The sequence below is a fragment of the Castor canadensis genome, chromosome 3 (assembly GCF_047511655.1).
Source record: "Castor canadensis chromosome 3, mCasCan1.hap1v2, whole genome shotgun sequence".
Classification (NCBI taxonomy): Eukaryota; Metazoa; Chordata; class Mammalia; order Rodentia; family Castoridae; genus Castor; species Castor canadensis.
Genome location: NC_133388.1, coordinates 122,038,505 through 122,063,571, shown reverse-complemented (window position 1 = coordinate 122,063,571; position 25,067 = coordinate 122,038,505). Strand labels below are relative to the sequence as shown.

Genomic DNA, 25,067 nt, shown 5'->3' with positions numbered 1-25,067 from the left:
CATAATCCCACCAATACCTACATTTTGGCCTATGTTACACTTCTAACCTCCAGAACAGTATGATTAACACAATGGGTGCATTGCATTGTTTTTTTTTTTAATTAAACTTCTTACTCTTTATTCTACATTTCTCTCATTTTTCAATCCCTCCTGAGATTGTTTTTCTCCTTTGTCTCCTCTTTTTTCAGTACCTCTTCTTCCTTGTCTTTTCTCCCACTTTCACCTTTCTTCCATGTGAGTGTCATCTCTCTGATTTAGCCTCTTAGTCTCCTGCTCCCATTGTCAACTCTGAACCTACACACTTCCTGGTCTCCCAGATAAGCTGAACCATGATGAGTCAACCCCAACTGGTGGTGGAGGGAGAGGAAGGAAACAGTGGGTCACAGAATATCCTTAAAGGAATGTCTCTCCTCCCCACTCCCCACTTCAAGCACAGACAGTAATAATGTTAATTTGTAAAAGGGGGGACAATTATCCTGACAATTTTGAGTGTACTGTAAATACAATTTTTCAGTGGCCACACTCATTATTTGAATTTATTGGCTGTAATTTACTGGCATATTGATTTTGCTGTGTCCTTAATTCTTTAGGAGATTAAAAGTAATGAAAGCTCTTACTTTGAGACTCATCATCTGAAAGAGGTCATTATGGGACTAGAGGTGTGGCTCAAGTGGTAGAGCACCTGCTTTGTAAGCACAAAGCACTGAGTTCAACACCCAGTTCCACCAAAAAAAACACAAAAAACGGTTGTTCTCTTTGTGGTTCAAAACAAAGGTAGCCAGACACCTGGAAACAACCACACAGGCTGTTTTGTTTCTTCCTTTTTTTTTTTTAATTTTTATTTTCTTCATATGTGCATACAACATTTGTGTCATTTCTCCCCCCTTCCCCTGCCCCCTCCCTTACCAACCACCCCTCCCTAACCCCGCCTTACCTCTCGCTACCTGGCAGAAACTATTCTGCTCTTATCTCTAATTTTGTTGAAGAGAGAGTATAAGCAATAATAGGAAGGAACAAGGTTTTTTGCTGGTTGAGATAAGGATGGCTATTCAGGGAGTTGACTCACATTGATTTCCTGTGCACATGTGTTACCTTCTAGGTTAATTCTTCATTTTGTTTTAATTTTAATCCTTTGACCAACATCTCCCCAACTCTCCTAACCTGGTAACCACCACTCTGCTCTCTGCTTCTACGTGTTCAACTTTGTTAGATTCCACATATGTGATGTCATGTAGTATTTCACATTCTGTGTAGGCCTTTTTTCACTTAACACAATGTCCACCACTACCCATTTATATACTTACTGTTTGGGAGCTTACGTCACTAGAAGGGTTGTTAGAAAACATCTGTTAAAATTTGAGAAGTGGCCACATTGTGAAGATCCTCCTAATTAAAGACAGGTTTCAGTTTTTTTGGGGGGCGGTGGGGAAGAGTTCCCAGAGTAGCCCCAACTCCTTCGATGGGGGGCTATGGGGATAGAGGAGAGCCTCTATCATGAGATGGCACTTGGATGCCTGGGTGGCAAGATTAAGCCATGACTGCATAGCCCTAAAAAAGAAGGCTATGACTCTTGGTCCTCAGGAGCAACCAAACTAGAGCAAGATGAAGTCTGGACATTCACTGCAGGACCAAGATGTAAACCCTGCAGACTTCACAACCCTGCAAGGGGAGGGACTCGAAGCCTAGCTGAGGTGAAACTTCCTGCTGCTGTTTTGAGTCAGAGTCAGATTAATTTAGAACTTACTATGATTCTACTTGGATCTTAAAGACGTCTCCCCTAGATCTTTTCCCAAATGTTCTTTTTTGTGAGGCCTTCCTAGTCCTGTCTAGAAATGTCACTTTCCTCTCTATTTCCTGTTCCTATTCTGCTTCTGTACTTTTTCTCCTTAGCACCTTTCACTAATATACTTCTGTATCTTGATCACTGTCTTTTACACCATGAGGGCAAAGATTTTTGTTTTTTTGTGCCTGACACGTGGTAGATAGTCAGGGAATATTTGTTAAATGAGTAAGTGCTTAACCTGTGTTGTAGAATAGGGAAACTCCTACCTGCTAGAAATGCAACAGCTGCTGGAGTCCTTTGTTTTTAGGGAAAGTCTTAGCATATGAGTTTTTTGCATATTAATCTTTTATGTGATATACATCTGAAATGAAAGTAGGAGGATGAAAAAGAAATGCCCAATGTCACTCCACTCTGGTCACCTGATTACAGTTATCATTTTTAGATATTTTAGCAGCCTGCTTTCCCCATCCTTCATCTGTATTAAGGCATATGTCCATTTCCAGAACACCAGCCTCCTCCAACCAGAGAAAAACCTTCATTTGAGAAAACCAATTTCTTTTCTCCAAAATCACTCTTTTTCCAGTCTACATGTCTCCTGAGCACCTAAGAAATATTTATCATCATTCAATTCCTGTGTAGTTCTCAAGTATAAATGGCCAGAAATTTAGATCAAGTCCTGTATAACCAGGATCTTATAAAGCCAATGACTCAAACTAGCAGCAATTTCCAGAAGTATACCTCAGAGTCAGAGTTCATTGCATATGATTTCTCACACTGCTAAAAATGAAGTAGAAAACTAAGAAATACCTATTGGGATAATTGATTAATTCTCACAACATATGCCATTTCTGAGAAATGCCTTTCTCCAAAAGGAGATGTACACATGCTAAGTGTCAAATGAATGGGCAAGTATAATACAACTTTATGGAATTGTCATGCCATTCCAGGGCTGTCCCCAAGAAGTAAAATTAAATTCCTAGAAACAAACCCGCAATTAGAGGATGGCTGTCAACATATCTGCTCACCACTGGGCTGCCAACTGAGCTCTGTAATTGCTGAAAATCTTACTTATCAGCTTCTCCAATTCCTGAAAGACTCCCAGGCATATCCTTGATCCCAGAGCCAGGAAGAGGGGTCTTCCCTGGTGAGGGTTTGCTCATTCACTTTTAAGTAATCTGCTCTGATACTCAAATATCTCCACTCTTGACATGTTGTCAGATGTTTAGATGTTCATCTCTCTAAAGTTTACAATCTATAATATACTTTTTTTTGGTAAAGTATAATTGGGAGATGTTTTTGGTATAGATTTTCACTTTGGGAATGAAATGCCAACATTTTCTTAAATTAAAAAGATCTATTTGGATATGCATATATTAACTAGTTTTTAACTGGCATTTTCAGGAGTATTTGTTATAATTTTAGAAGCAATCTTTTAAAGCTAGTCTAGGTTTAAAAGTAACAAATGAAAGCACCATCAGGCAATGAAAAAATGTTAGTCTTTATTTTTATTAACTTATTAGTACAGTTGTTTCATATAAAATACCTTTTTTTTTAAGTTTCATTACTGTTTTGCCATGGACATTTTTTTTTAAATCAACATACAGAACACTAGGATATAAAATTTTTAGCTACCTAACCTGAAAGATAACATGTTATTCTGAGCACGAGTTGTTGGGGTCGGAGGTTGACCACCCCTCAGAGACAAAAGACACTGACGATAATGTAAGCCACAAAGCGAGGTTTATATTTCCAGCTAGCTGGGGTCCGGGTACCCACCCGATGCAGCGGGTTTCAACGAGGACCCCGAATGCAAAGTTCAGGCTGCTTTTATATTTTTTTAGACATTAGTCATGGTCACACAGCAATTTTTATGGCCCCTGGGGTCACATATTTCTGATATCATCCACATCCTGGTGGTGGGGCAAGATTACATGAAGATTATTTATCAGGAACTTGATAAACACCAGGTGTCTTAACTCATTGACTCACATACCGTTCTAGCAAGATTAACCAGAAACAGTCCCTGTTCCCAGAAACCGTCCCACCTCCCTTTGTTCCAGTAAGTGGTGGCTTGGGTCATGTTAGTCATGGCCGGTTTCAGACTGAGTGGGCTGCAAGCCTCAAAGGTACCCTAACATTCCCCCCTTTAGTTGTTCATAATGAGGAATCATGCTCATCTGGGCGATGAGTATAAACATTCTCAGGGCTAGGTAACTTTTCATATTGCTGTCTCAGGACCATGAGTTGGACTGTACTAATTCGATCTTTCACGAAGGTCACTAGCTTATTCAGAATACAAGGACCAAAGGTTAAGATAAGCAGTAGTATGACCAGAGGGCCCACCAGGGTAGAGACCAAGGTAGTGAACCAGGGGGACCTATTGAACCAAGCTTCGAACCAATTTTCTTGGGCTTCCCTTTCCCGTTTCCTTTTTGCCAGTCCTTCCCTCACTTTAGCCATAGAATCCCTAACTACCCCTGAATGATCAGCATAAAAACAACATTCCTCCCCTAGGGCTGCACATAGTTCCCCCTGCTGGAGGAACAATAAATCTAGGCCCCATCGGTTCTGAAGCACTACCTCAGATAGAGAGGTAAGGGATTTTTCCAGGTGACTAATGGAGGCTTCTATCCTCTCTATATCCTCGTCTATGGCCACGTGCAGCGAGGACATCCCTTTATGTTGAATAGCCAGGGAGGCTATGCTAGTTCCTGCCCCAGCCACTCCTAGGCTAAGTAGGGTAGCAATGGTTAATGCAGAAATAGGCTCTCTCTTCTTTCTCTCACCTGTTCCTGTATTCCAGTATGAACATAGGCTCTCCTCAGAATAATAGATGATGCGGGGCAGCACAGTCACTAGGACACAGAATTCTTAAGAGCCATTAAACACATTAGTTGATAGGCAAGGGGTGAGCCTGGACTGTGAGCATATCCACCATCCATTGCCTTTTGGAATTACCCACTTAATACCATCGCCCCAGGTGGGATTGTTATCTATAGTAGCACATAGGTCCTGTTTTTCCGCCGGCACCTTTCTTAAGCAGGTTCCTTGGCTACTCACTTGTTGTATGGTCAGACCTCTCTTACGGTCTCCCCAGGAACATTGAGTGGGGTTTTCACTAGTCGAGATATCGTAGGTGACATTTAGCCCTACTGCCTCATAGAATGGGGGCCTCACATCATAGCACAGCTAGCAGGAGGTAGTCATATTAGGGTTGGTGTGGTTCAATGTTAGGAATGCAGCATTTACCAAATTCCAGAGGGGGTCTGTGGACCCGGTCATGAGACTGGGCTTCACCAAGGGAGGGCCAGTGCCTAATGGTCCTGGAGTTTTAATACTAGCCTTTGTGTGAGGCCAGGTAGGGACTGGGGTTGTGTGAGGTCGGAGAGGTGGCTCTACATAGGGCGGCTTGAGTACTTTGTTGGGGCCTACCGTTTTGGACGGTGGCCCCATGGGCTCAACTTTTAATCTGATTACTATGGTTGAGCCAGAATGTCCACCATATTTATAAAACACAAGTCCCCACACCTTGCCTTGTATCCACCCAGAGGTGTCCTCTTTGCCACTGTCAGTGAAAGTGACCTTGATTCTATCTGTATCTGTGGGCTGGCATTCATGGGTGGGTGACGGAATTCTGCGCCCCCAGGATACCCCGTTTACAAAGGCAAATTTGACTAGGTCTGGTTTTGATATCCCCCACTTCCATTCACCATCGTTGGATGTGACACATGCCCATGATTTACAGAAGGAGTATTGTATCCCCCCACAGTCCTTGTTCTTTTTGTGGCCGGGGCAAGCATAAAAACCATAACATCGGGCTGACCCCAGGGCAGTAGACTTGCAGGCAGGATTGATGTCTCTAAAGCAGAATTGAAGCTCTGGCCACCAAGTTCCTATGGGGGCAGTGCGAGTAGTCTCGTTAAGGGTGGTATGAGTCTCCCTGTCGGTGAGTATCCAGGTTTGCTTATAGGGCTGGTGAGGGCTGGTTTCTGCAAGTCTCCTGCTCTGGGCATTGAGCAAGATCAGAGCGACCAGCCAACCCATCTGTGGCTGCTCTTGAAGACTTTGCATGTTTCCAGGGTTGCAAAAGCTTCAGCTTCAATGGGTTATCTGGGTGCCGCCGTGCAGTCCACTCTCTAGCCTCTTTCTGTTCCTGCTGATTGACTTGACGCACATGGGAGTGATGGACCCAAGGCTCAACGCCATCAACCTTAAGAGCAGTGGGGTAACCAGAATGACCATGTAAGGGCCTTTCCATCTTTCTTCCAGAGTGCGGGCTCTGTGCCTCTTTACCCATACCCAATCCCCTGGGATGATGCCATGTTCCGGGTTCGATGTGTCCTTTGTCTCATACAAGGTGCGCACTATGGGCCAGATTTCACATTGGACCTCCTGTAGGGCTTTTAAGCTGGCCAAGTAATTTGGGGCCGTACTGGGGTCTTGGTCCGGTAGGGTTCAGACAACAATGGGGGGGCGGAGCCCCGTATAGAATTTCAAAAGGTGTCAATCCATGTACATATGGTGAATTTTGAACCCGGAAGATGGCATATGGTAGGAGGGCCACCCAGTCTCCGCCAGTCTCGACGGCTAATTTAGATAAGGTCTCCTTCAGGGTCCAATTCATTCTTTCTACCTGCCCTGAGCTCTGGGGGTTATATTCACAATGTAGTTTCCAATTAGTTCCCACTGCCTGGGCCAGCCCTTGTAGGACGTTACTGATGAAAGCCAGACCGTTATCAGAGCCTAGCGTTTCGGGGATGCCATATCTGAGTATTATTTCCTCCAGCAAAACCTTAGCTACAACTTGGGCAGTCTCTCGTTTTGTAGGAAAGGCCTCCACCCAGCCTGAGAAGGTGTCTATCAGAACCAACAAATACCTATACCCATACCTTCCCGGCTTCACCTCAGTGAAATCCACTTCCCAGCTCCGTCCCGGTGCCCTCCCCCATACCCGTGTACCTGTATGTAGGAGTCCCTTTTTGCTGGGTTTCATAGCCCTGCACCCAGCACATTGGTCCACAATCTTTTGAATCTGGGCTGTTTGATGCGGGAACCGGAGGTGGGCCGACTCGAGGAGGGTGAGTAGTTTCTTCTTGCCTAAATGGTTGGCTCAATGTAAATTGAAGAGGAGAAACAGTCCTAACTTTTCAGGGAGGATCAGCCGCCCTTTGATATCACGATACCAGCCTTGCTGATTGGGCTCCAGGCATCAGTGATCTTGGATCCACTGTTAGTCTTCCAGGGTGTACTTGGGTCGCAGTGGCAAGCGTGGAAGCTTGGGCATGGGTAAGGTCAGCACTAGGGTCGTGGAGGCCAAAGAAGCATTTCAGGCCTCTTTGTCCACATGCCAGTTCCCCATAGCTTCTGGAGTCTGGGCAGATTGGTGACCAGGAACATGTACTACTGAAACAGCTTGGGGCTTCTGCACCACAGTCAGTAGTCTCTGGATCTCCTGGAGGTTACGTAGCTCCTTTCCTTCTGCTGTAATGAAACCCCTTTCCCAGTAGATGGTGCCATGTACATGGACGGTGTCGAAAGCGTAACGGCTGTCGGTATAAACAGTCACTCATTTTCCCTCAGCCCGCTTGAGTGCCTCTGCCAGCATGATCAGTTCAGCCTTCTGGGCTGAGGTCCCCGGGGGCAGCAGGGCACTCCAAATTATGTTTTCACCTTGGCCCACCACTGCTGCACCCACCTTACACACCCCATCCGAGACGAAGCTACTCCCATCCGTATACCATACCAGCTCACTGTTGGGTAGGGCTGAGTCCTGGAGATCGGGGTGCACTTGGGTGATTTCAGCTATAATCTCCTGACAATCATGTAGAGGGGCTTCCAGGTCCAGATTTGGCAGCAAGGTGGCTGGATTCAGAGAAACTGGTTTGGAGAAGAGGATGCAGGGAGCATCCAGCAAGAGCCCTTGGTAATGAGTCGGGCATTGGCCATCCATCTACCTGGAGGGTGCTTTAGGACCCCCTCTACTGCATGGGGGGTTACCACCTTCAGATGTTGCCCAAAAGTTAGCTTATCTGCATCCTTTACCATTAGGGCAACTGCCACTATGATCCGCAGGCATGGGGGCCAGCCTGCTGCAACTGGGTCTAACCTTTTGGATAGATAAGCAACTGGCCACTTCCAGGGCCCTAGGTGCTGCATTAGTACCCCTTTCGCTATTCCCCTCCTTTGGTCTACAAAGAGGGTGAAGGGCTTTAGAGGGTCTGGTAGTGCCAGGGCCAGGGCTCTCAGGAGGGCAGTCTTGAGCTCCTCAAAGGCCTTTAGTTGATCTGGCCCCCAGGCCCAAGGGGCCTTGTCCTTAGTTGCCTCATATAAGGGTTTTGCCAGTTCAGCATACCCCAATATCCACAGCCGGCAGTAGCCCGCCATCCCCAGGAACTCGCAGACTTCTTGAGCCAAGGTGGGGATGGGGAGTCTGAGAATAGTTTCTTTCATAGCATTCGTTAACCATCTAGTTCCCTCTTTTAGTTCATACCCCAGGTAGGTGACTGTCTACAAATTTGAGCCTTCTTTGCACTGGCCCGAAAGCCCAACTTCCCCAGCTCCTGGAGGAGGTCTCCAGTGGCTTGCCAGCACTCAGCTTCAGATGCAGCTGCCAGAAGCAAGTCATCTACATACTGCAAAAGTGTGATGGAACTGTGGCTCTGGCGATATGAGTCCAGATCCTGATTAAGAGCCTCATTGAACAGAATAGGGGAGTTTTTGAAACCTTGTGGAAGTCTAGTCCATGTTAGCTGTCTAGGGGTTCCCGTATTTTCATCATGCCATTCGAAGGCAAAAATGTGTTGACTATTAGGTGCCAGGGCTATGCTAAAAAAAGCATCTTTCAAGTCCAAAGTGGTATACCAAACATGGGAGGGGGGCAAATGGCTCAGCAAGGTATAGGGGTTGGGGACTGTGGGGTGGATGTCCTCGACCCTCTTGTTTACTTCCCTTAAATCTTGGACTGGCCTATAGTCTTTTCTCCCAGGTTTCTTAACAGGGAGAAGTGGAGTGTTCCAAGCAGAACGGCAGGGCTGTAATATTCCGGCCTCCAGGAGACAGTTAATGTGAGGGGCAATCCCCCTCCATGCCTTGGAAGACATGGGATACTGACAGACTCAGATGGGCTGAGCCGAAGCCTTGATCTCTACTATTACCGGGGCTTGATGTTCCGCCTGCCCCACACCTGCTATTTCTGCCCAAGCCTGGAGGTAGGTTTGAATCCAATAAGCCATTTCAGGGGACCACTCAATAGGTTTCGGGGGAGGTTCCCACAAAGAGAACAGAGATGCTCATCCTCGAGAGACATGGTCAAGACTTGAGGGGCTGTCCTTGTCCATCTGTCACTTTGATACCGTCCGGCTCAAAGTGAATGTGAGCCCTCACCTTAGTTAGCAAATCGCGTCCCAGAAGGGGGGCAGGGCACTCAGGAATGACCAGAAAGGAATGGGTCACCTGATGTCGGCCCAAATCCACCTTAAGTTTGCTAGTCCATTGATATACCTTGGATCAGTGGCTCCCTACACAAGACTAATTTTCTGGGACAGTGGCTCAGTAGGTTTATTAAGGACTGAATATTGGGCCCCTGTGTCCACCATGCATCTCACGGGCTTCCCCTCCACATATATGGTTACCCAAGACTTGGGGAGGGGGTCCGAGTCCCGTGCCCTCTAGTCACTGTCCATTCCGGCTAACAGGACCCGGGTGTCATTATTGGGCCTATTTGGTCCCCGGCGACCCTGGAGTTTGGGACATTCCTTCTTCCAGTGTCCATATTCCTTACAATAGGCACATTGTCCCTGGTCTAGCCTGGGTCGATCTCTTTGGGGACATGTGGGGCCGGTCCATCCAGAACTCGGTCCGGCCAGACCCTGGACTCCTGCTAGCAATATCTTAGCCATCTCCTTTTGCTGTTTCTTGTTTTCCTTACTCTGGTGTTCCCTGTTCTCCTTCCGAATCCTTTCTTGTAGTTCCTGATTCTCCTTCCTGATTCTATCCTCTCATTCTTCTGGGGTTTCTCGGGTGTTAAAAACCCTTTCGGCTACTTTCATCAGATCCCGGGTAGTCATTTCCCCAAGCCCTTCCTGTTTATATAGTTTCTTCCTGATATCTGGGGCAGCCTGATTTATGAAGGACATTATCACAGCTGACTGATTCACCTCTGCTAGTGGGTCTAGGGGGGTATACTGTCTGTATGCATCATGAAGATACTCAAGGAACGCGGCCGGGCTTTCATTTTCCCCCTGCATTATTGCCTTTACCTTAGCCAAATTGGTAGGGTGGCAGGCTGCCGCCCGGAGGCCTGCCATAAGAGTCTGGCAGTAGACCCGGAGACACTCCCTACCTTCTGCATTCCCATAGTCCCAGTCCGGTCTGTTTAAAGGAAAACGATCATCAGTCAGGTTCGGCAGGGTGGTCGGTCACCCATTGTTGCCGGGGACATTCTTTCTGGCTTCAGTGAGAATCTGCTCCCATTCCTCAGTGGTGAATAGAGTCTTAAGGAGCTGCTGACAGTCATCCCATGTAGGACTGTGAGTATGCAAAATGTACTCGAACAGATCAGTCAGGCCTCTAGGGTCCTCAGAAAAAGGAGGATTCTGGGCTTTCCAGTTGTACAGGTCACTACTTGAAAAAGGCCAATACTGATAGGTGCATCCCCCATCGGGACCAGCACCACCCAGGGCCTGCACCGGGAGGATGGGGGGCCCGGTGGAAGTGGAGGAGGGCTCCTCCTCTGGGACTTCTTCTCACTGCCTATGGGGCCTGAGTCCCCCTGCCGGTCCGGAGACCAGGGCAGTGGGTGCAGATGGGGAGGCTGACAAGTGGGGAGGCTCAGGGGAGCCAGCTGGCTCTGGCTGGAGTGGCGTGGCAGTGGCATATGGCGGGGGATTTACTTCACAATCTAAGTCTATCAAGGACGGATGGAGAGTTGGGTCTTCCTGCAGAATAGGCTTCTTAGGGGAATTAATGGGAGTGGGGGTGCTCCCCAACATGTCCAGTATTGTGGGCTGGTCTGTATGTGCCCCATGGATAAATGGCCGCAGCCAGGAAGGGGGGGTCTTCTACTAAAGTCTGCCACATAGGATGTAGGGATATTGATCAGGGTGGCCATGAAGACCGGGTCTGTTAATGACATCTCGGACCTTCTTAATCGTGTCCAAGGAGAAGGTACCTTGAGGAGGCCAGCCTACATTAGAGGTTGGCCATTCTGCTGAGCAAAGGGTGTCAAACTTACCTTTCTTAATTTTCACACCATAATTGTGTCCCTTAGCACGGATTTCTGAAAAATGACTCAGAAAAAGGGTCTTAGGAGTTACCTGAGCCTGTCCCATAATGATCAGGAGAGATGGACAGAGGAGACAGCAAAGAACAAGAGAGACAATTCCAGCAGACAAACAAATTCACACAGAACTCTCTAACATGCACAAGTACCAGCCAGTCAACCAGACTACTCTCACAGGCGCAATTCCATTCACACCAGACTCTGGATCCTTACCCAAAGACCACCCAAACGGCATCCACTGAGGATGTCAGTGTGGTTCCTGACCGTCGGGGATGTCTCTCATGACTTCCAATAGTGGAGCCTCCAGGGCTGTAACCCCTTCCTTCCACTCAACGAGAATTCTCAACCAAATTCAGACGGGGACTCTAAGTCCCTCCAAATGGAGGTGGCCAATCCTCCTTCCATGGTCTTTCTCAACTAAACCTCGGTATCGGAGGCCGTTTGTTCCTCTCAGGGAGGGGCCAATATCTCTGTGGGACCTCCAGATGTTGGGGTCGGAGGTTGACCACCCCTCAGAGACAAAAGACACTGACGATAATGTAAGCCACAAAGCGAGGTTTATATTTCCAGCTAGCTGGGGTCCGGGTACCCACCCGATGCAGCGGGTTTCAACGAGGACCCCGAATGCAAAGTTCAGGCTGCTTTTATATTTTTTTAGACATTAGTCATGGTCACACAGCAATTTTTATGGCCCCTGGGGTCACATATTTCTGATATCATCCACATCCTGGTGGTGGGGCAAGATTACATGAAGATTATTTATCAGGAACTTGATAAACACCAGGTGTCTTAACTCATTGACTCACATACCGTTCTAGCAAGATTAACCAGAAACAGTCCCTGTTCCCAGAAACCGTCCCACCTCCCTTTGTTCCAGTAAGTGGCGGCTTGGGTCATGTTAGTCATGGCCGGTTGAATGGGCTGCAAGCCTCGAAGGTACCCTAACAGAGTGTAGTTTCTGTTAGTTTGGTTTTTTTTGCGGTACTGGGGCCTAAACTCAGGGCCTACACCCACACCACTCCACCAGCCCTTTTTTGTGATGGGTTTTTTCAGGATAGGGTCTCATGAGCTATTTGCCTGGTCTGATTTCAAACCACGATTCTCCTGATCTCTGCCTCCTGAGTAGCTAGGATTACAGGCATGAGCCACCGGCTCCCAGCTAAGAGTATAGTTTTTATGGAAAATAGAATAATTCCCCTTCCTGTTTATTTTCTGCATTTCTTAGCTTTCTCTCTAACCACTTTACATCACATTCTAGCCCTCAAAATGGAGAATTTGAGAATGTTGACTTTAGGATGATAGGTGCATTTATTTGTACTTGGGAAGGAAGATTTATCACTTCATAAATTAAAAATAAATTTTCTGAATGACTAGTACCTAGTGTCATAGTGCTTTGTCTCTGATGCTGCCTTAAAAGCTTTATATTGATTCCCTTAGTACTCCCAGCAACCTATGAGAAGTGCTATCACCACCATCACTCTTCAACTTTCACTCAGAAAGTTGAACCTTAACTTAACTTTTAAGAAATTAAACCTCAGGAAGGTTAAGTAACTCGGCCCAGATCACAATGCTAATAAGGAATAGAGCGGGCTGGTCAATCCAGGCCTTTTGTGCTTACAAGGCAGGCACTCTATCACTCGAGCCCCACCTCTAGCTCCTGGTCTTGGTATTTACAGCTGCACTATGTTGCCTCTCCAGATTGATCTTGTTTCCAACTACATTGGTTCTTCTTGAAAGTTAACCCTGTCCCTCTTATTTTTAAGAGAATATTCTTCTGTCACTTTCTTTAGCATTTACCATTCTCTACAACTGCCTTTTGCAGCTCAAGGAGACTCTTCTAGGGAATCTCCTTTACTTCATTTCCTGTGGCTTCCTTAAGAGCAAATCTAAAAGCTTTCTCTGCCTTTTCCTCCCCTCGTCCTCCTCCTCTATTTCCTCCTCCTCTTTCTTTTTTACCCTCTCCCTGCTGTACCTCCTTATTTGGGAAGCCTTTGTGGCCTTGATGTGATCTTGCCATTTCCCCTTTGTCTGATCAACAAATAGCTGCAGCATTAACCAAGTGAGTGAAAATGTTTTAATTTCAAGTGATTCTGCAGAGGTTGATATTAATAAACAATCATAGGGCTGGGAGTGCGGTTCAGTGGTAGTGTGTATGTTCTGGATTCTATATCTAGCACCAAAAATAAATAAGGGCTGGTGGAGTGAGCCAAGCAGTAAGAGCACCTGCCTAGCAAGCATGAGGCCCTGAGTTCAAACCCACATTCTGCCAAAATAAATAAGTACACAATTAGGATTTTTAAAAAATTCTTATATATAGTTTCTCCCATAATTTTCCAGAATGTTAAGATACCACTAAGAACACTTTTAAACACATTTTAAAACAGCAAATACATATTTATATAGTGCTTACTACAAGCCAGACAACTACTCTAAGGGTCTCATGCAAGTTGATTTCATGTAATCTTCACAGTAACCTTCTAAGATTGCTATTGTCATTATTTCCCACTTCCCAGGCGGGAAGATTGGGAGGCCGAGAGCCATTCATTGCTCATTGCTTTACTAACAGGAGAGTCAGCATTTGGACTCAGGTAACTTGGCTCTCAGGTCTACTGCTTATACCACCCTGGTGCCCTAGGATGCATCTGATTTCTACAAAGTCAGGTACAAATGCTTATCTAATATAAAATAGTGTTACAGTCAACATATTCTTGTTTGTCCCTCCCAGACTTGAAGCAAATACCATAGCTCTATAAATTCAAGCTAATATTTTGTTCCATTATCCTGAGTCCATAAAATTAGGATGAGAACACTGCTATTGTATGTAAAAATAAGGTATCTTAATAACACTTACACAATGAGATGCAAAAATCTTTTCATGACTTTAAGTGTTATCTATTATTAATAAAAGTGAAATTATATCCAATTTCTCCATTGTACAAGTGAGGTACAAATTGTAAAGGAGTTTCCATTAGTAAAAATATACCATCTTTCTGTCAGACTACAAGCAATCTTTTGTTATTTCTTCACAGTACAAAGGAAATTCAGCATGGCAAACTTTTACTTTTGCTTAAGGAACTTTAATATTTGTTGCCATTTAAAAGAAAGAATATGTATGAGTGTGTGTGTGTGTGTGTGTGTGTGTGTGTGTGTCTGTGTGTGTGTGTGAAATTCCACAGCAATTTATTTTGTTTCTTGTTGTCTGTTAGTTTGTCATTGTGAGCAGCACAAAAACCTCTCTACTCTTTGGATCTACTGTGTCCTAGTTTTCTCTTTGGCACTCATCTCTTTTGAGTCACTATGCATGTTACTTATTGTCTATTCATTGTCTATCTGCCTCTTTAGAATGTGTGCTCTGTCAGGACATGGATTTGTGTCTCTCTTGTTCATTGCTGTAACCCCAGCTCCGTAACAGCTTAGCATGTAGCAGGTACTAACTAAATACTTGGTAAAGAAATAAATGTGAGTCTCTGAAGAAAAGCTCCCTGCAACCTCCTCTTCCCACCCCCAATCAGACCTCTAAGAAAGATGCAGAATGAGCAAAACAATAATTTCATTTTACCTAAGTGTAAAAGACTGCAACCATGCATGCGGGGGCTTATGGAGTTCTGGGGATCGGATGGATTGGTCTCACCATCTTCCTATTAATCTCCTGTAAAGCAGGGAGGTTGGGGGTTGGTCTCATCAAGATCTTATGATATAGTTATTTGGCAAATATTTGAGGATTTAGTTTGGTTTAATCCTTATTATTCACAGATTCCATATTTGTACAGAGGACAAATTTACTTCCACATAGACTGTAGGGATGGAAAAAGTTCCTTATATCATCTTAGGCCCCATGATTGGGCCAAGGAATTAATGTGAGATAGAAACAGAATAAATGCATACAAGTTTTATTTAATATTTTTACACACACTTCTTAAGAAATGAAGACCCAAGGAAGCTATTAGGCCCCAAAACACATATGGCCCTTTAAATAGAGAATGATAAACTGTGGAGATATAACAAGACAAAGGAGCTTGGCTAGGATCAGTAATTGTGGGACAGTGATTAGGAAATATATGGGGAAAACTAATGGAAAATAGAGGTTGTTTTAGTAGGTAGGTTTGTATAGATCCATGTGGGGCTCAACTCCCAGGATCCAGTGATAACATGTCCTTCCTGGTATAATGAAGAAACTTTCCTCATGAGAAATTTCATAACCTATTTTTAGGTAGAAAGGAGAAAGTCAGAAGACCTTTCCTGTCCCTCCTGTTTCTTAGGTGCCTTCAATTCAAAGTAAACAATATGTCAAAACAGCATATTTTGGGGTGGCATCTTCTGAACCCCTACACCTACCTACTAAAATTTATTTGTAAATCTGAAACCAAGCAGGATATGGTGGTACACACCTGTAATCCCAGTACCAGGGACACTGAGACAGGAGGATCATAAGTTCAAAGTCAACCTGGGCTGCATAGTGAGTTTGAGGCTAGCCTGAGTTACATAGTGGGACCTGTTTCAAAAAAGCAAAACAAAACAAAATCTGAAACCAATACAGCACTTCTTGCTCATTTGAAGACACGCACAGAGCAGCAAAAATTGTGAGCCACTCAGCGCACCTGTTCCCAGGTGAGAGTGAACAAGGCAACAGGAACACCCTGCCTTCTTGTTTCATCTCTGTTACTTAAACAATGTCCTTTACACAGTCTATTTAGTGTCATCACTTTTGCATTTTTGTGCTTTTTTGTTGAGTGTTCTGTTTAAAATGGCCCCCATACATAATGTTGAAGTACTATCTTAATGCTCCTAAGCTATTACAAAAGCACATGACACAAGAGGCCTTATGGAGAAAACGTGTGTATCAGAGAAGCTTCTTTCAGACATGAGTTACAGTGCTGTTGGCTGTGAGCTCAAGATTAATGAGTCAACACTATATATTAAATAAGGTGTCCTTCAACAGAAAGACATAAAATAAGGTTATGTATTAACAGTTGATGAAAATGCTGTAAGCAGAGGCTTGCGGTGACTGTGTAGAGCCTTACTCTGTGGGTAATGAAAAGTGACTATCTCTACTGCAACTCCCCAGAATGGTTCCCTTTCTGATCTTGGAAACATCACCTCTGTGCTTTCTCACAAACATCCTTCTTGGAGACAATATATATAGAGAGAGAAAACCACAGAAGAGGAATATATAAAGCAGAGCTTGGTCTTGTTTCCCCAGTTTGGATGATCATGCTAAATAAATTATTTAACCTTTCTGGGTAGAGCTTTCTGATTCACCCAGAAAGGAAATACAATGGCTTCCTCAAATAAAAGGAAGCACATGAAAGCTCTTTAATTGTGCATGTGTGTAAGGCCCAATTTTTCAAGTTAAACAATGGCTGTTTTCTTTTGGTATCATGGAATCTTGAAATATCTTCTTAGAGAACCTCTGTTAAATTTGGGGCATTTGTACTTTGAAGTGAGAATGGCTTCCCTATAATGGAATACCAGCAGGTTCTGGTGGCTGTCTGACCTGGTATCAGAAGGTGCCTTTCTATGCTCTTCTTCCCAAGGTGGCAACCAACAGTCAAGTCTTCCTAACCTAAGTGTCCAAATGGGGACAAGGAGATCAAACAGTGCCAAGGAAAGAACCCTGGCTGTGGCTTAGGAGATCTTAGATCTCTTCTGCTACTGCTCAACCCTGTTACTGTATATGAGTCATTTTGTATCTTAAGTACCAGTTCCTTCTTATTTAAAGCAATTTTATTAGGTATTGGCTGTATTAGGTAATAATCATGGAATTCTTTGCTCTACATGTTTTATAAAATAACTTGCATATGGTTTAACAAAAAGAAACAGTAACAAAGAATAAAAAAAGAAGCAAATTTATTTTTCCTCACCATTATCCCATTAGTTACCTAGGACCACCATAACAAAGTACTACAGACTGAATAGATTTAACAGCAGAAAATTATCTTCTCACAGTTTTGGAGGCTAGGATTCCAAGAAAAAGATGTCAGCAGGCTTGATTTCTTCTGAGACCTCTTTCCTTGACTTGCAGGTGTCTATCTACTACTGTGTCTTTCCATGGTGTTTCTTTGGGCATGTCTGTCCTAATCTCCTCTTCTTACAAGGTCACCAGTCATGTTGGATTAAAGCTACCCTAACAACCCCATTTTTAACTTAAGTACCTCTATCTCCAAATACAGTCATAGTCAGAGGTATTGGAGCTTAGGTTTTCAATAATAAATTTGTGTGGGTGCAGGAGAAGGAGAAGTGACATAGTTTATCTCATAACTCATTAATTTCTCAAAATTATGCCACACTTCAGTCAGTTTTAGATTTGGGCTATATTTTTATAAAGCTCTTTTTTACTTTTAAAAATTAAGTACCTTGGTTTTCTCTTTTTGAGAAAAGTAACACATCTTTGTTTGGTTTACTTGTCCTTAATCACACCACTATTATGAAACAAATCCATTTTCTTTTTGAAAAATAATCCTCCCAGAGTCCTCTGACCTGCTCCCCCTACCATTTGTTCTGATTACTTTCTTAGCTAGCTACATCACTGTTACACCAGTCAGAATTTTGCTACTATTATGAAGCTCCTGAGGGTGGTTAATTTTATAAAGAGGTTGATTTAGCTTACAGTTCTGAAGCTGAAAGTCCAAACAGCCTGGTGCAGGAAGGATCACATCTCAAAACAGGAAACCAGAAAGGTACAATGGTTTTACAATCTCTTCTGAAGGCATCCTTCCAGGGAATAAGGACCTTTGACTTGGCCCCACCTCTTAAAGGTCTCACTATTACCACCCAATACCAACACCCTGAGAACCAAGCTTCCAACACAAAAAGCTTTTGTGGGACAAATAACATCTAAACCATAGCAACTGTCAGCCTGAGATTTATTTTCATTGAGTCCCTGGGTTGGGTTCTTTTTTTCTGAAAAATTCCATACTTTCTTTCTTAGATTTATATTTTGTTTTGCAGAAATACATGTGTGAAAGGCACAGAGGCATGCTGCTAGACTGCCTTTCAGGAAAGTACTTATCCAGCTGCAAGGAGGCTACTTAACTGACATTGTACATGATCTTCTAGAGGTTATTAGCCTTTGGCCACTGTCTGAGCAAGGCATCGGAACAAGGGCCTAATCATTTCTGCCCAACTCAGAATTCTCTCTACTGAGAAATCTTTGCTTTAGATCTACCAAGGGAACTGCCAGAAACTACCAGGTCAGCATCACTGTCTGATGGTTACCGCTACCCAGTCTTGTGCCTTCCCCTCTTCCACTCACCGATGTTACTTCCTAGTAAAATTCTGCATTCTAATTCCATCTCAGCTTCAGTTTCCCAGAGAACCTTAACATACAACATCTTCAAATAATGTTTATTTTTTGTCTCAGAAAGAACGCATGGGATTTAAACTTTAGAGACCTTGAAAGTATGAACTGTTTCTCCTTACATGTGATCACTACCTTGATTGGGTAAGCAATTCTAGGTTCAAAATTATTTCCCCACAAAACTTAAAGGCCTTGTTCTACTGTCTTCTAACAGCCCATGATGCTGATGAGAAGTCTGATCATTATCTAATTCCTATTCCTTTCTAGCTAGTCTGTGTTTTGTTGTGCCCCAATCTACAAAAGCTTTTAGAATTTCATCTTCATCCTTAAAGCTTTTAAATTTCACTAGGCTGTGTCTAGGCTTGGTTGTTTTGTACTCTTCTTGTTTGGATAGCCTTTTGAACCGATGTCTAATGTCTTTCTTCCATTCCTTCCCCTGAACTGTCTGCTTTTTCCTTCTGGAACTCTTATTAAATAGCTGATGTGTCTTTTGGATTTACCTTCCTTTACCTTTCATGTGCTTATTATTTTTTGTTGTTGTTGTTAGCTTTTGTGGACTGGTGCCTGTGATATCTTCCATTTTATCTTCTTCATATTTGATCTTTAGCTATGACTGGTATGTTATTTTTCATCTTAATCATATTTTTAGCTTTCAAGAACTATTGCTCTCTAGTTGCTTCTTTTAATATCATTGTATTCTGGTTTTATTGTTGTAGTACCATCTTGGATGACCCTGAGGATATCCATTAGCATAAAAAATACTTCTACTCTGTTCCTCACATTATCTGTATCTTCCTGGGCCATTTACTTAATTTGTTCATCTTGAACTTTCTTTTTTTAAGCTGTTGCTTCATCTCAAATGTCCTGTAAGCATTTTTTTATATCTGAACGAAGGGCTTAAATGATTCAGATCTATAAAATGGCGGGGTCCTTGGGGCAAGCTGGCTTTTTCATTAATGGTGCATGGGTAAAGAACAGACGACTCAAGGAGGGACTTATTCCAAGAGTAGGGTGAACTTCCTTTTCTTTCCATGTCTGTAATAAGGCTCCTCTCTGCCTCTCTCCCCAGTCATGTCCCTATGCCTGGCTGCCCCTAGGGAAATTTACTCTGCTTAAGCAGTTCTTTAGGCAACTCCAGCTGGGGACACATTCAGTCAACAGCCACACAATATTGTGGTCAGCCTTGACCTTTGTGACACTGCTTCTAGAGTGAGAATGTACTCTAGAGAGAGAATGGTTCTGTCTCTGCTAACTTGCACAATGTGTATTTTGAACTTTGTTTTTTTCCATTCTGAGCTGTGTCCATAGAATCACATTTGCTTTCTATCTCCCAGAAATTACTTAAAATCTCTGGTTTGCTGGCTGTACCTACTATAATTTTCCATGTTGTAACGTATTTTTTCCACTTTTTTATATCTTTATTCTCTTTTCAATGCTTTAGTGGGAAGAAATGTAGTCATTCATGTATGCCCAACTACACTTTACCCTCAGTTCTGGACACAAGTGCTGAAAATTTAAATGAGGCCAGACCAACAGAGCATTTTGCAGTAAGGCCTAAGGAAAGAAGGGTGTTTTTAGGTGACCCTGAGGGGTGGAGTTTGGAAACTTTTAAGGGAGGAGCAGCACCATATTTCCAACTATGGCACTAGAGAAGCATGGACAGGAAGGAGCCCAGGGCCACCGAGAGAGAAGCCTTCAAACGAAGGCTGAGTTAGGCCATCCCTGTATCATTATGATAAATGTTTCTCTTTCTTACACTAGCCCTATGTGAAATTTTGTCACAAGTAAAGAACCAGAAATTATGCGCTTCCTAGTCTCCTTGGAACCTGTGAGTCAGGCTGGCTATTAGTGACGTGGGCATCACAAGCGGTGATGACTTCTGACACAGTGCAATGATGGCCATGACTGTGGCCTCTGCAGATAACGAACACCTTGCTTGCCATGCTGTTAAAACAAGCAAAAGGTAGGAATAAGACACAGACTTTTTTCCTTTTAACTTATTTGCATGATTCTATCCTTGAGCTTGAGTGGAGTGATGCAACATATCCATGAAACATTATATAATTTTAAAGATTTATCAGCTTGTTATGTGCAAAACTGGCAAATACCTTCACTAGGAAACAAAAATAAAATTCACCATCATTTATTCAGCTTGTTTGCCTGCCCTCTTAAATTTTAGCTTCTCTTGACCATGTCTAAGTAGCCTTAAGGAGGCCACATTCCCACTTAAAAAAAAGAAAAAAAAAAAAAACCTGAAAACAAAACCTAGTCCCTTTCTTCAACTTAATGTCACAATTTTTCTTCCCTAACTTCACATTTCCTTAAAGCTTTTACTTTGGGGAACTGCTTTATCGGGAGATTTAGCATAATCCCAAACTCCCCTCTCCAAGTAAGGGAAACTCAGTTTGCTCAAACCAACAGCATGCCCTCGTGTCCGGTGGCCTTACGGTCCCCTCGCAGTGCCAAGCGCGGGGAGGGCGCGGTCCTCAGGAACGCGAGCCCCCGGCAATTGACGAGCCAGCAGTGCCCGTGATGTCCCCACGCCAACCAGGCGGACGAGGCAGATCACAGGCCTAACGGGGAGGGAATCTCTATGTGCAAACTCCATGTAAAGGAAGAACCCGAGTTTCTCGCTCTCAGTACACGGTCAGGGCGGGTGGGAGGACCTGGTCTAGTGGCTGGGACTTTGTGCTGGGCGTCAACCCCCCGGCCGCACCCACACCGCGCGTGCGTCCCCGTGGAGCCAGAGCCCGACGGGCACAGCAGGGCAGCGTGGCCAGGGTGCGCAGAGGACCTCCGAGCTCCGAGTGCAGTCTGCGCTGCAGAAATTGAAACTATTGTTGGCATTTGTGGTTTGGGGAACCTAGGGTAAGAACTGTTTTTTTTTTTTTTTTTTTGGTTTTAAAAACCGAAGACATAAAAGCACGAGCCAGGTAGGAGTCGAACCTACAATCTTCTGATCCGTAGTCAGACGCGTTATCCATTGCGCCACTGGCCCTCCACACGGGCCGCCTCGACGGCCTTCAGGATGACGGCCTGCTGAGGCCGCACCTGGCAGCGACCCCGCAGGTCGACGCAGGCGGATAAGGGGAAAGCGCGACAGGACGGCAGGGGTGGCAGTCGGGTCACCAAGACTGGGCGCCGCGGGCCTGCACTCCTGGAAGAGGCTGCTTGGCCGCTTTCCCCGAGCCTGCAGGCTGTCTTTTGCGCACGCGCACGAGGACGTGATGGCGCCAGTTGTTCGCAGGCCCTCGCAGTGCGCATGCTCAGCGCCATTCCTAAGTAACCAGTGTTCTGACTCTTTTGTGTTGAATCTCAAGGGACACGAGTTAGAGCTGTGTCCCTTCGATAGCTCAGCTGGTAGAGCGGAGGACTGTAGCTGATATCCTAGCAAGTGACATCCTTAGGTCGCTGGTTCGATTCCGGCTCGAAGGAGACAAGTACAATTTTCTTTTCCTGATTCCTCGGTTTGTCGCTCAATGAACCCTTACCTCCCACCCACCAGTCGACAGTGCTACACTTTGGCTTGAGTTTGGGCCTTAACGCACCTCGCGTGCGAAATCTTTTGCGACCCCCAAGCTGGACCTGCCAGGCAAGTGCCAAAGTGCGGCCATGTCGCTCCTAAGCCGTCTCTGGCGTTTCCCGAGCCCCAGAGTCGCAGAAACGGAGGCGGACACGGCCACTGGGACCTGGGACAGGCGCCGGCTCCTCGAGGCGGAAGGGGTCCCTCTCCTGGCAGGCCCGGGGCGCGAGGACTGGCGGCTGCCTCGAGGAGGTGGGGGGTTCCGTGGAGAGTCGGTGGGCTGAGTGACCCTGCGCGGGAATGAGGAAGCGGTGGGTGCGCGTGGCCTTGGAAGTGATGTAATGCTATGAGGGCTCATTAGGACGCCAGTTTCCCGCTCCCTTCGATAGCTCAGCTGGTAGAGCGGAGGACTGTAGGCGCAAGTCCGCGGCCATCCTTAGGTCGCTGGTTCGATTCCGGCTCGAAGGAAGTTGGTCCGTTTTATTATTTTGTTTTCATTTACCCACGCATGATCACAAGTGCCTTCAAAAATAATTTTCTTCATTTTGCAATGCTGTGACCCTTCTCTAGAGGAACAGATAACCAGCCGTGCCCAGCGGTGGGGGATTAGCTCAAATGGTAGAGCGCTCGCTTAGCATGCGAGAGGTAGCGGGATCGATGCCCGCATCCTCCAGTTTTCTTGCCTAGTTTTTCTTTCGGTCCCGTGTCAACTCGGGCTGAAAGTCAAGTGGAAGGTAGGGTGAGCTTGATGGTCAGGCTCCGTAAATGTTACCAGACAAGGGACGATGGGTGCTGGCAGTTTATCTTTTAAATAAAAAAAAAATTAGATTCATTTACTTAGGGAAGTTTATGAAGTTTTTCTTTGACAAATGGCGACAGATTGCCGGCCTGTTGCCTCTCCGACTTCTTTGTGATTTACGTTTGATGTCTGCAGCTTCCCGGGACCGTGTGAGGCTGAACTGCCGTAGGTAGGGGACCCACGGACGGAAAAACCAAGAGGCAGAATTTGCAAAGGATGTCCCTGGTAGCCGGCCGCCCGCTCCACCTGCACCCCGCGGAGCGCCCTCTTCCGGCCGGTCGGAGCTGCGCAGGGCTGGGCGGGTTCGCCCCGCAAGAAGGCTCTGGGCCAGTAAAGTAACTGTGCCAAGCTAACTAGAGAGAAGAGGAATTCGAGAAGTGTTGTAACCAGGGCTCCCCTGCAATTCTGTTAAAGACAAGATAAAAACAAACGCCTATACACACAACTCGCAGAAAGATTCAGAGATGAAACAGAGCACACGCAAAGATCTTTCTGAAATAGACTCCCTATCCGAATTATCTAGAAGAGTCACAAAAGAGCTATTGAAGCCAAACTGTCGTTCTCACAACATAAAAAATAAATCAGACAACATCAGGATTATAACTCTTTTTGAGGATTACAGTAAATCAGTGGTGATTCTTTACTCCTGTACATTTTAGAGTCCTGGGCAACCTGCATGTTTTTGTTACTAATGTGTACAACCTGCAGTAACTTATTACTATACCTTTCATTTTCTGTTCTCCCATTTTTATCTCATTATTTTCAATAAAGGTTTTTAATTGAATGTATGTGGGTCACTTAAAATGTATCTTTATGTTCATGAAAACACACAAAGTAAGAAAAAATCATTTAACTTTTAAGCGATGAAAAGAACAAAATCAGGTCTTGAGTCAAAGGAGTGAGAAGGCACCAGGACTTCCAAGTGGAGGACATGCTTTTGGGACAGGTGACATGAGCCAGAACTAAATAACATCTCAAGGTCAGCAGCCCAGGTGGGGAGGGGAAATCACATAAAAAGTTCAAAGGTATAAATCTGAATGGGGAGGCAGTATGGTATAGTGGTTAGTCATGTGGACAATGAAACCTGATGGCCTTTCCTGGTTTTGCCACTCCCTATTGCATGAGACTTTGGACAAGTTGCTTGATGTCTTGGTTGTTTCATTTTCCTAATTTGTAAAATAGGGATAGTAATAATGATACTTTTAATTAAGATATAACTTGTAAAACTCTTAGTACAGTGCGTGGTCTATAGTAAACACACCATATGCATTAGCTCTTATCAGTCGGGGGTGGGGGAAAGAGAGGAGAGCAAGAGGAAGGAGGACAAAGGAGGGGAAGAGGGAGTATATGCATGAAGTGTCATTTTCTTCAAAAACTGCAGAGATTGGAACATATTTCAGTGCTTGCAGGCCTTCAAGCACACACAGTAAAGGCCTGAAGGAATTCTGAGGCTTGTGTGTGTGTGTGTTTACATGACTACATAAGGCAGTGCAAGAAAGAGGTGCTTGGGTCCCTTGTGCAAGCAAAGCAAAACAAAATGATGGCTTTGCATTATAGTATGTCCACAGAGTATGCATAACTGTTGAAATTATATTAAGAACTGGTAGGGACATAGGAAATGTTAACAATTGAATGCTAAGCAAATAATGTACAGAACAATATAAAAATAAACAGCTATATAAACAACCATAAATTATTTGTAGGAAACTTGAAATTTGTTAAAATATTAATAGTAGTGATCTATGATTGTTTTTCTTCCCTAAAATTTTAAGATATTTTCTAAGTCTTCTGCAATAAAATTTTATTGTTTTTAAATTGGAAATAAAAAGGACTTCTAAAAATTAGCAGTTAATACTTAGTACTTCCTACAAACCAAGCTCAATTCTAAGTATTTTATTTCAGTAGTGAATTCTATTGAACATGTGAGGAAGAAGTAAAACCAAATATACACAAATTCTTCCAGAAAATCAAAGTAGTTCTTCCAACTCATACTATGAAGTTAACATTACTGCCATACCAAAACCAAGCAAAGACAACACAGTAAAAGAAAACTAGACTACTATTCCTCACGAGCAGAGGCACAAAATTTCTCAATACAGAATGTAGCAAATTAAATCCAACAACACATAAAAGAAAAATTATTACCAAGTGGAATTTATTCCATGAATATAAGACTGGTTCAACTTAAAAAAATCAATGTAGCTGGTCAATCCAACACTCCAGATGCTGAAGTAGGAGAATGGTGAGATCGGGCTTACATAAGAAGACCCTGTCTCAAAAACAAAAACAAAACTAATCAATGTAATTCACCATATTAAACAGACTAAAGAAACGTTTGACCAAATTCAACATCCATTTCTGATTTTAAAAACCATCATAAAACTT

At 44.2% G+C, this 25,067-nt stretch overlaps 1 long non-coding RNA gene and 3 other non-coding genes across 4 annotated transcripts; 3 read left to right on the top strand and 1 right to left on the bottom strand.

Annotated features, from left to right (window-relative positions):
- Positions 1–21,081: 21,081 nt before the first annotated feature.
- LOC141421661 (uncharacterized) lies at positions 21,082–23,470 on the top strand. Its single transcript, XR_012446324.1, has 2 exons — positions 21,082–21,228; positions 22,818–23,470. It is a non-coding gene; the product is annotated as an uncharacterized lncRNA (long non-coding RNA).
- Positions 21,286–21,358, bottom strand: Trnar-acg (transfer RNA arginine (anticodon ACG)). Its single transcript has one exon. It is a non-coding gene; the product is annotated as a tRNA-Arg (tRNA).
- Positions 21,703–21,795, top strand: Trnay-gua (transfer RNA tyrosine (anticodon GUA)). The gene is made up of 2 exons: positions 21,703–21,739; positions 21,760–21,795. It is a non-coding gene; the product is annotated as a tRNA-Tyr (tRNA).
- Positions 22,263–22,351, top strand: Trnay-gua (transfer RNA tyrosine (anticodon GUA)). The gene is given in 2 exon segments: positions 22,263–22,299; positions 22,316–22,351. It is a non-coding gene; the product is annotated as a tRNA-Tyr (tRNA).
- Positions 23,471–25,067: the final 1,597 nt, after the last annotated feature.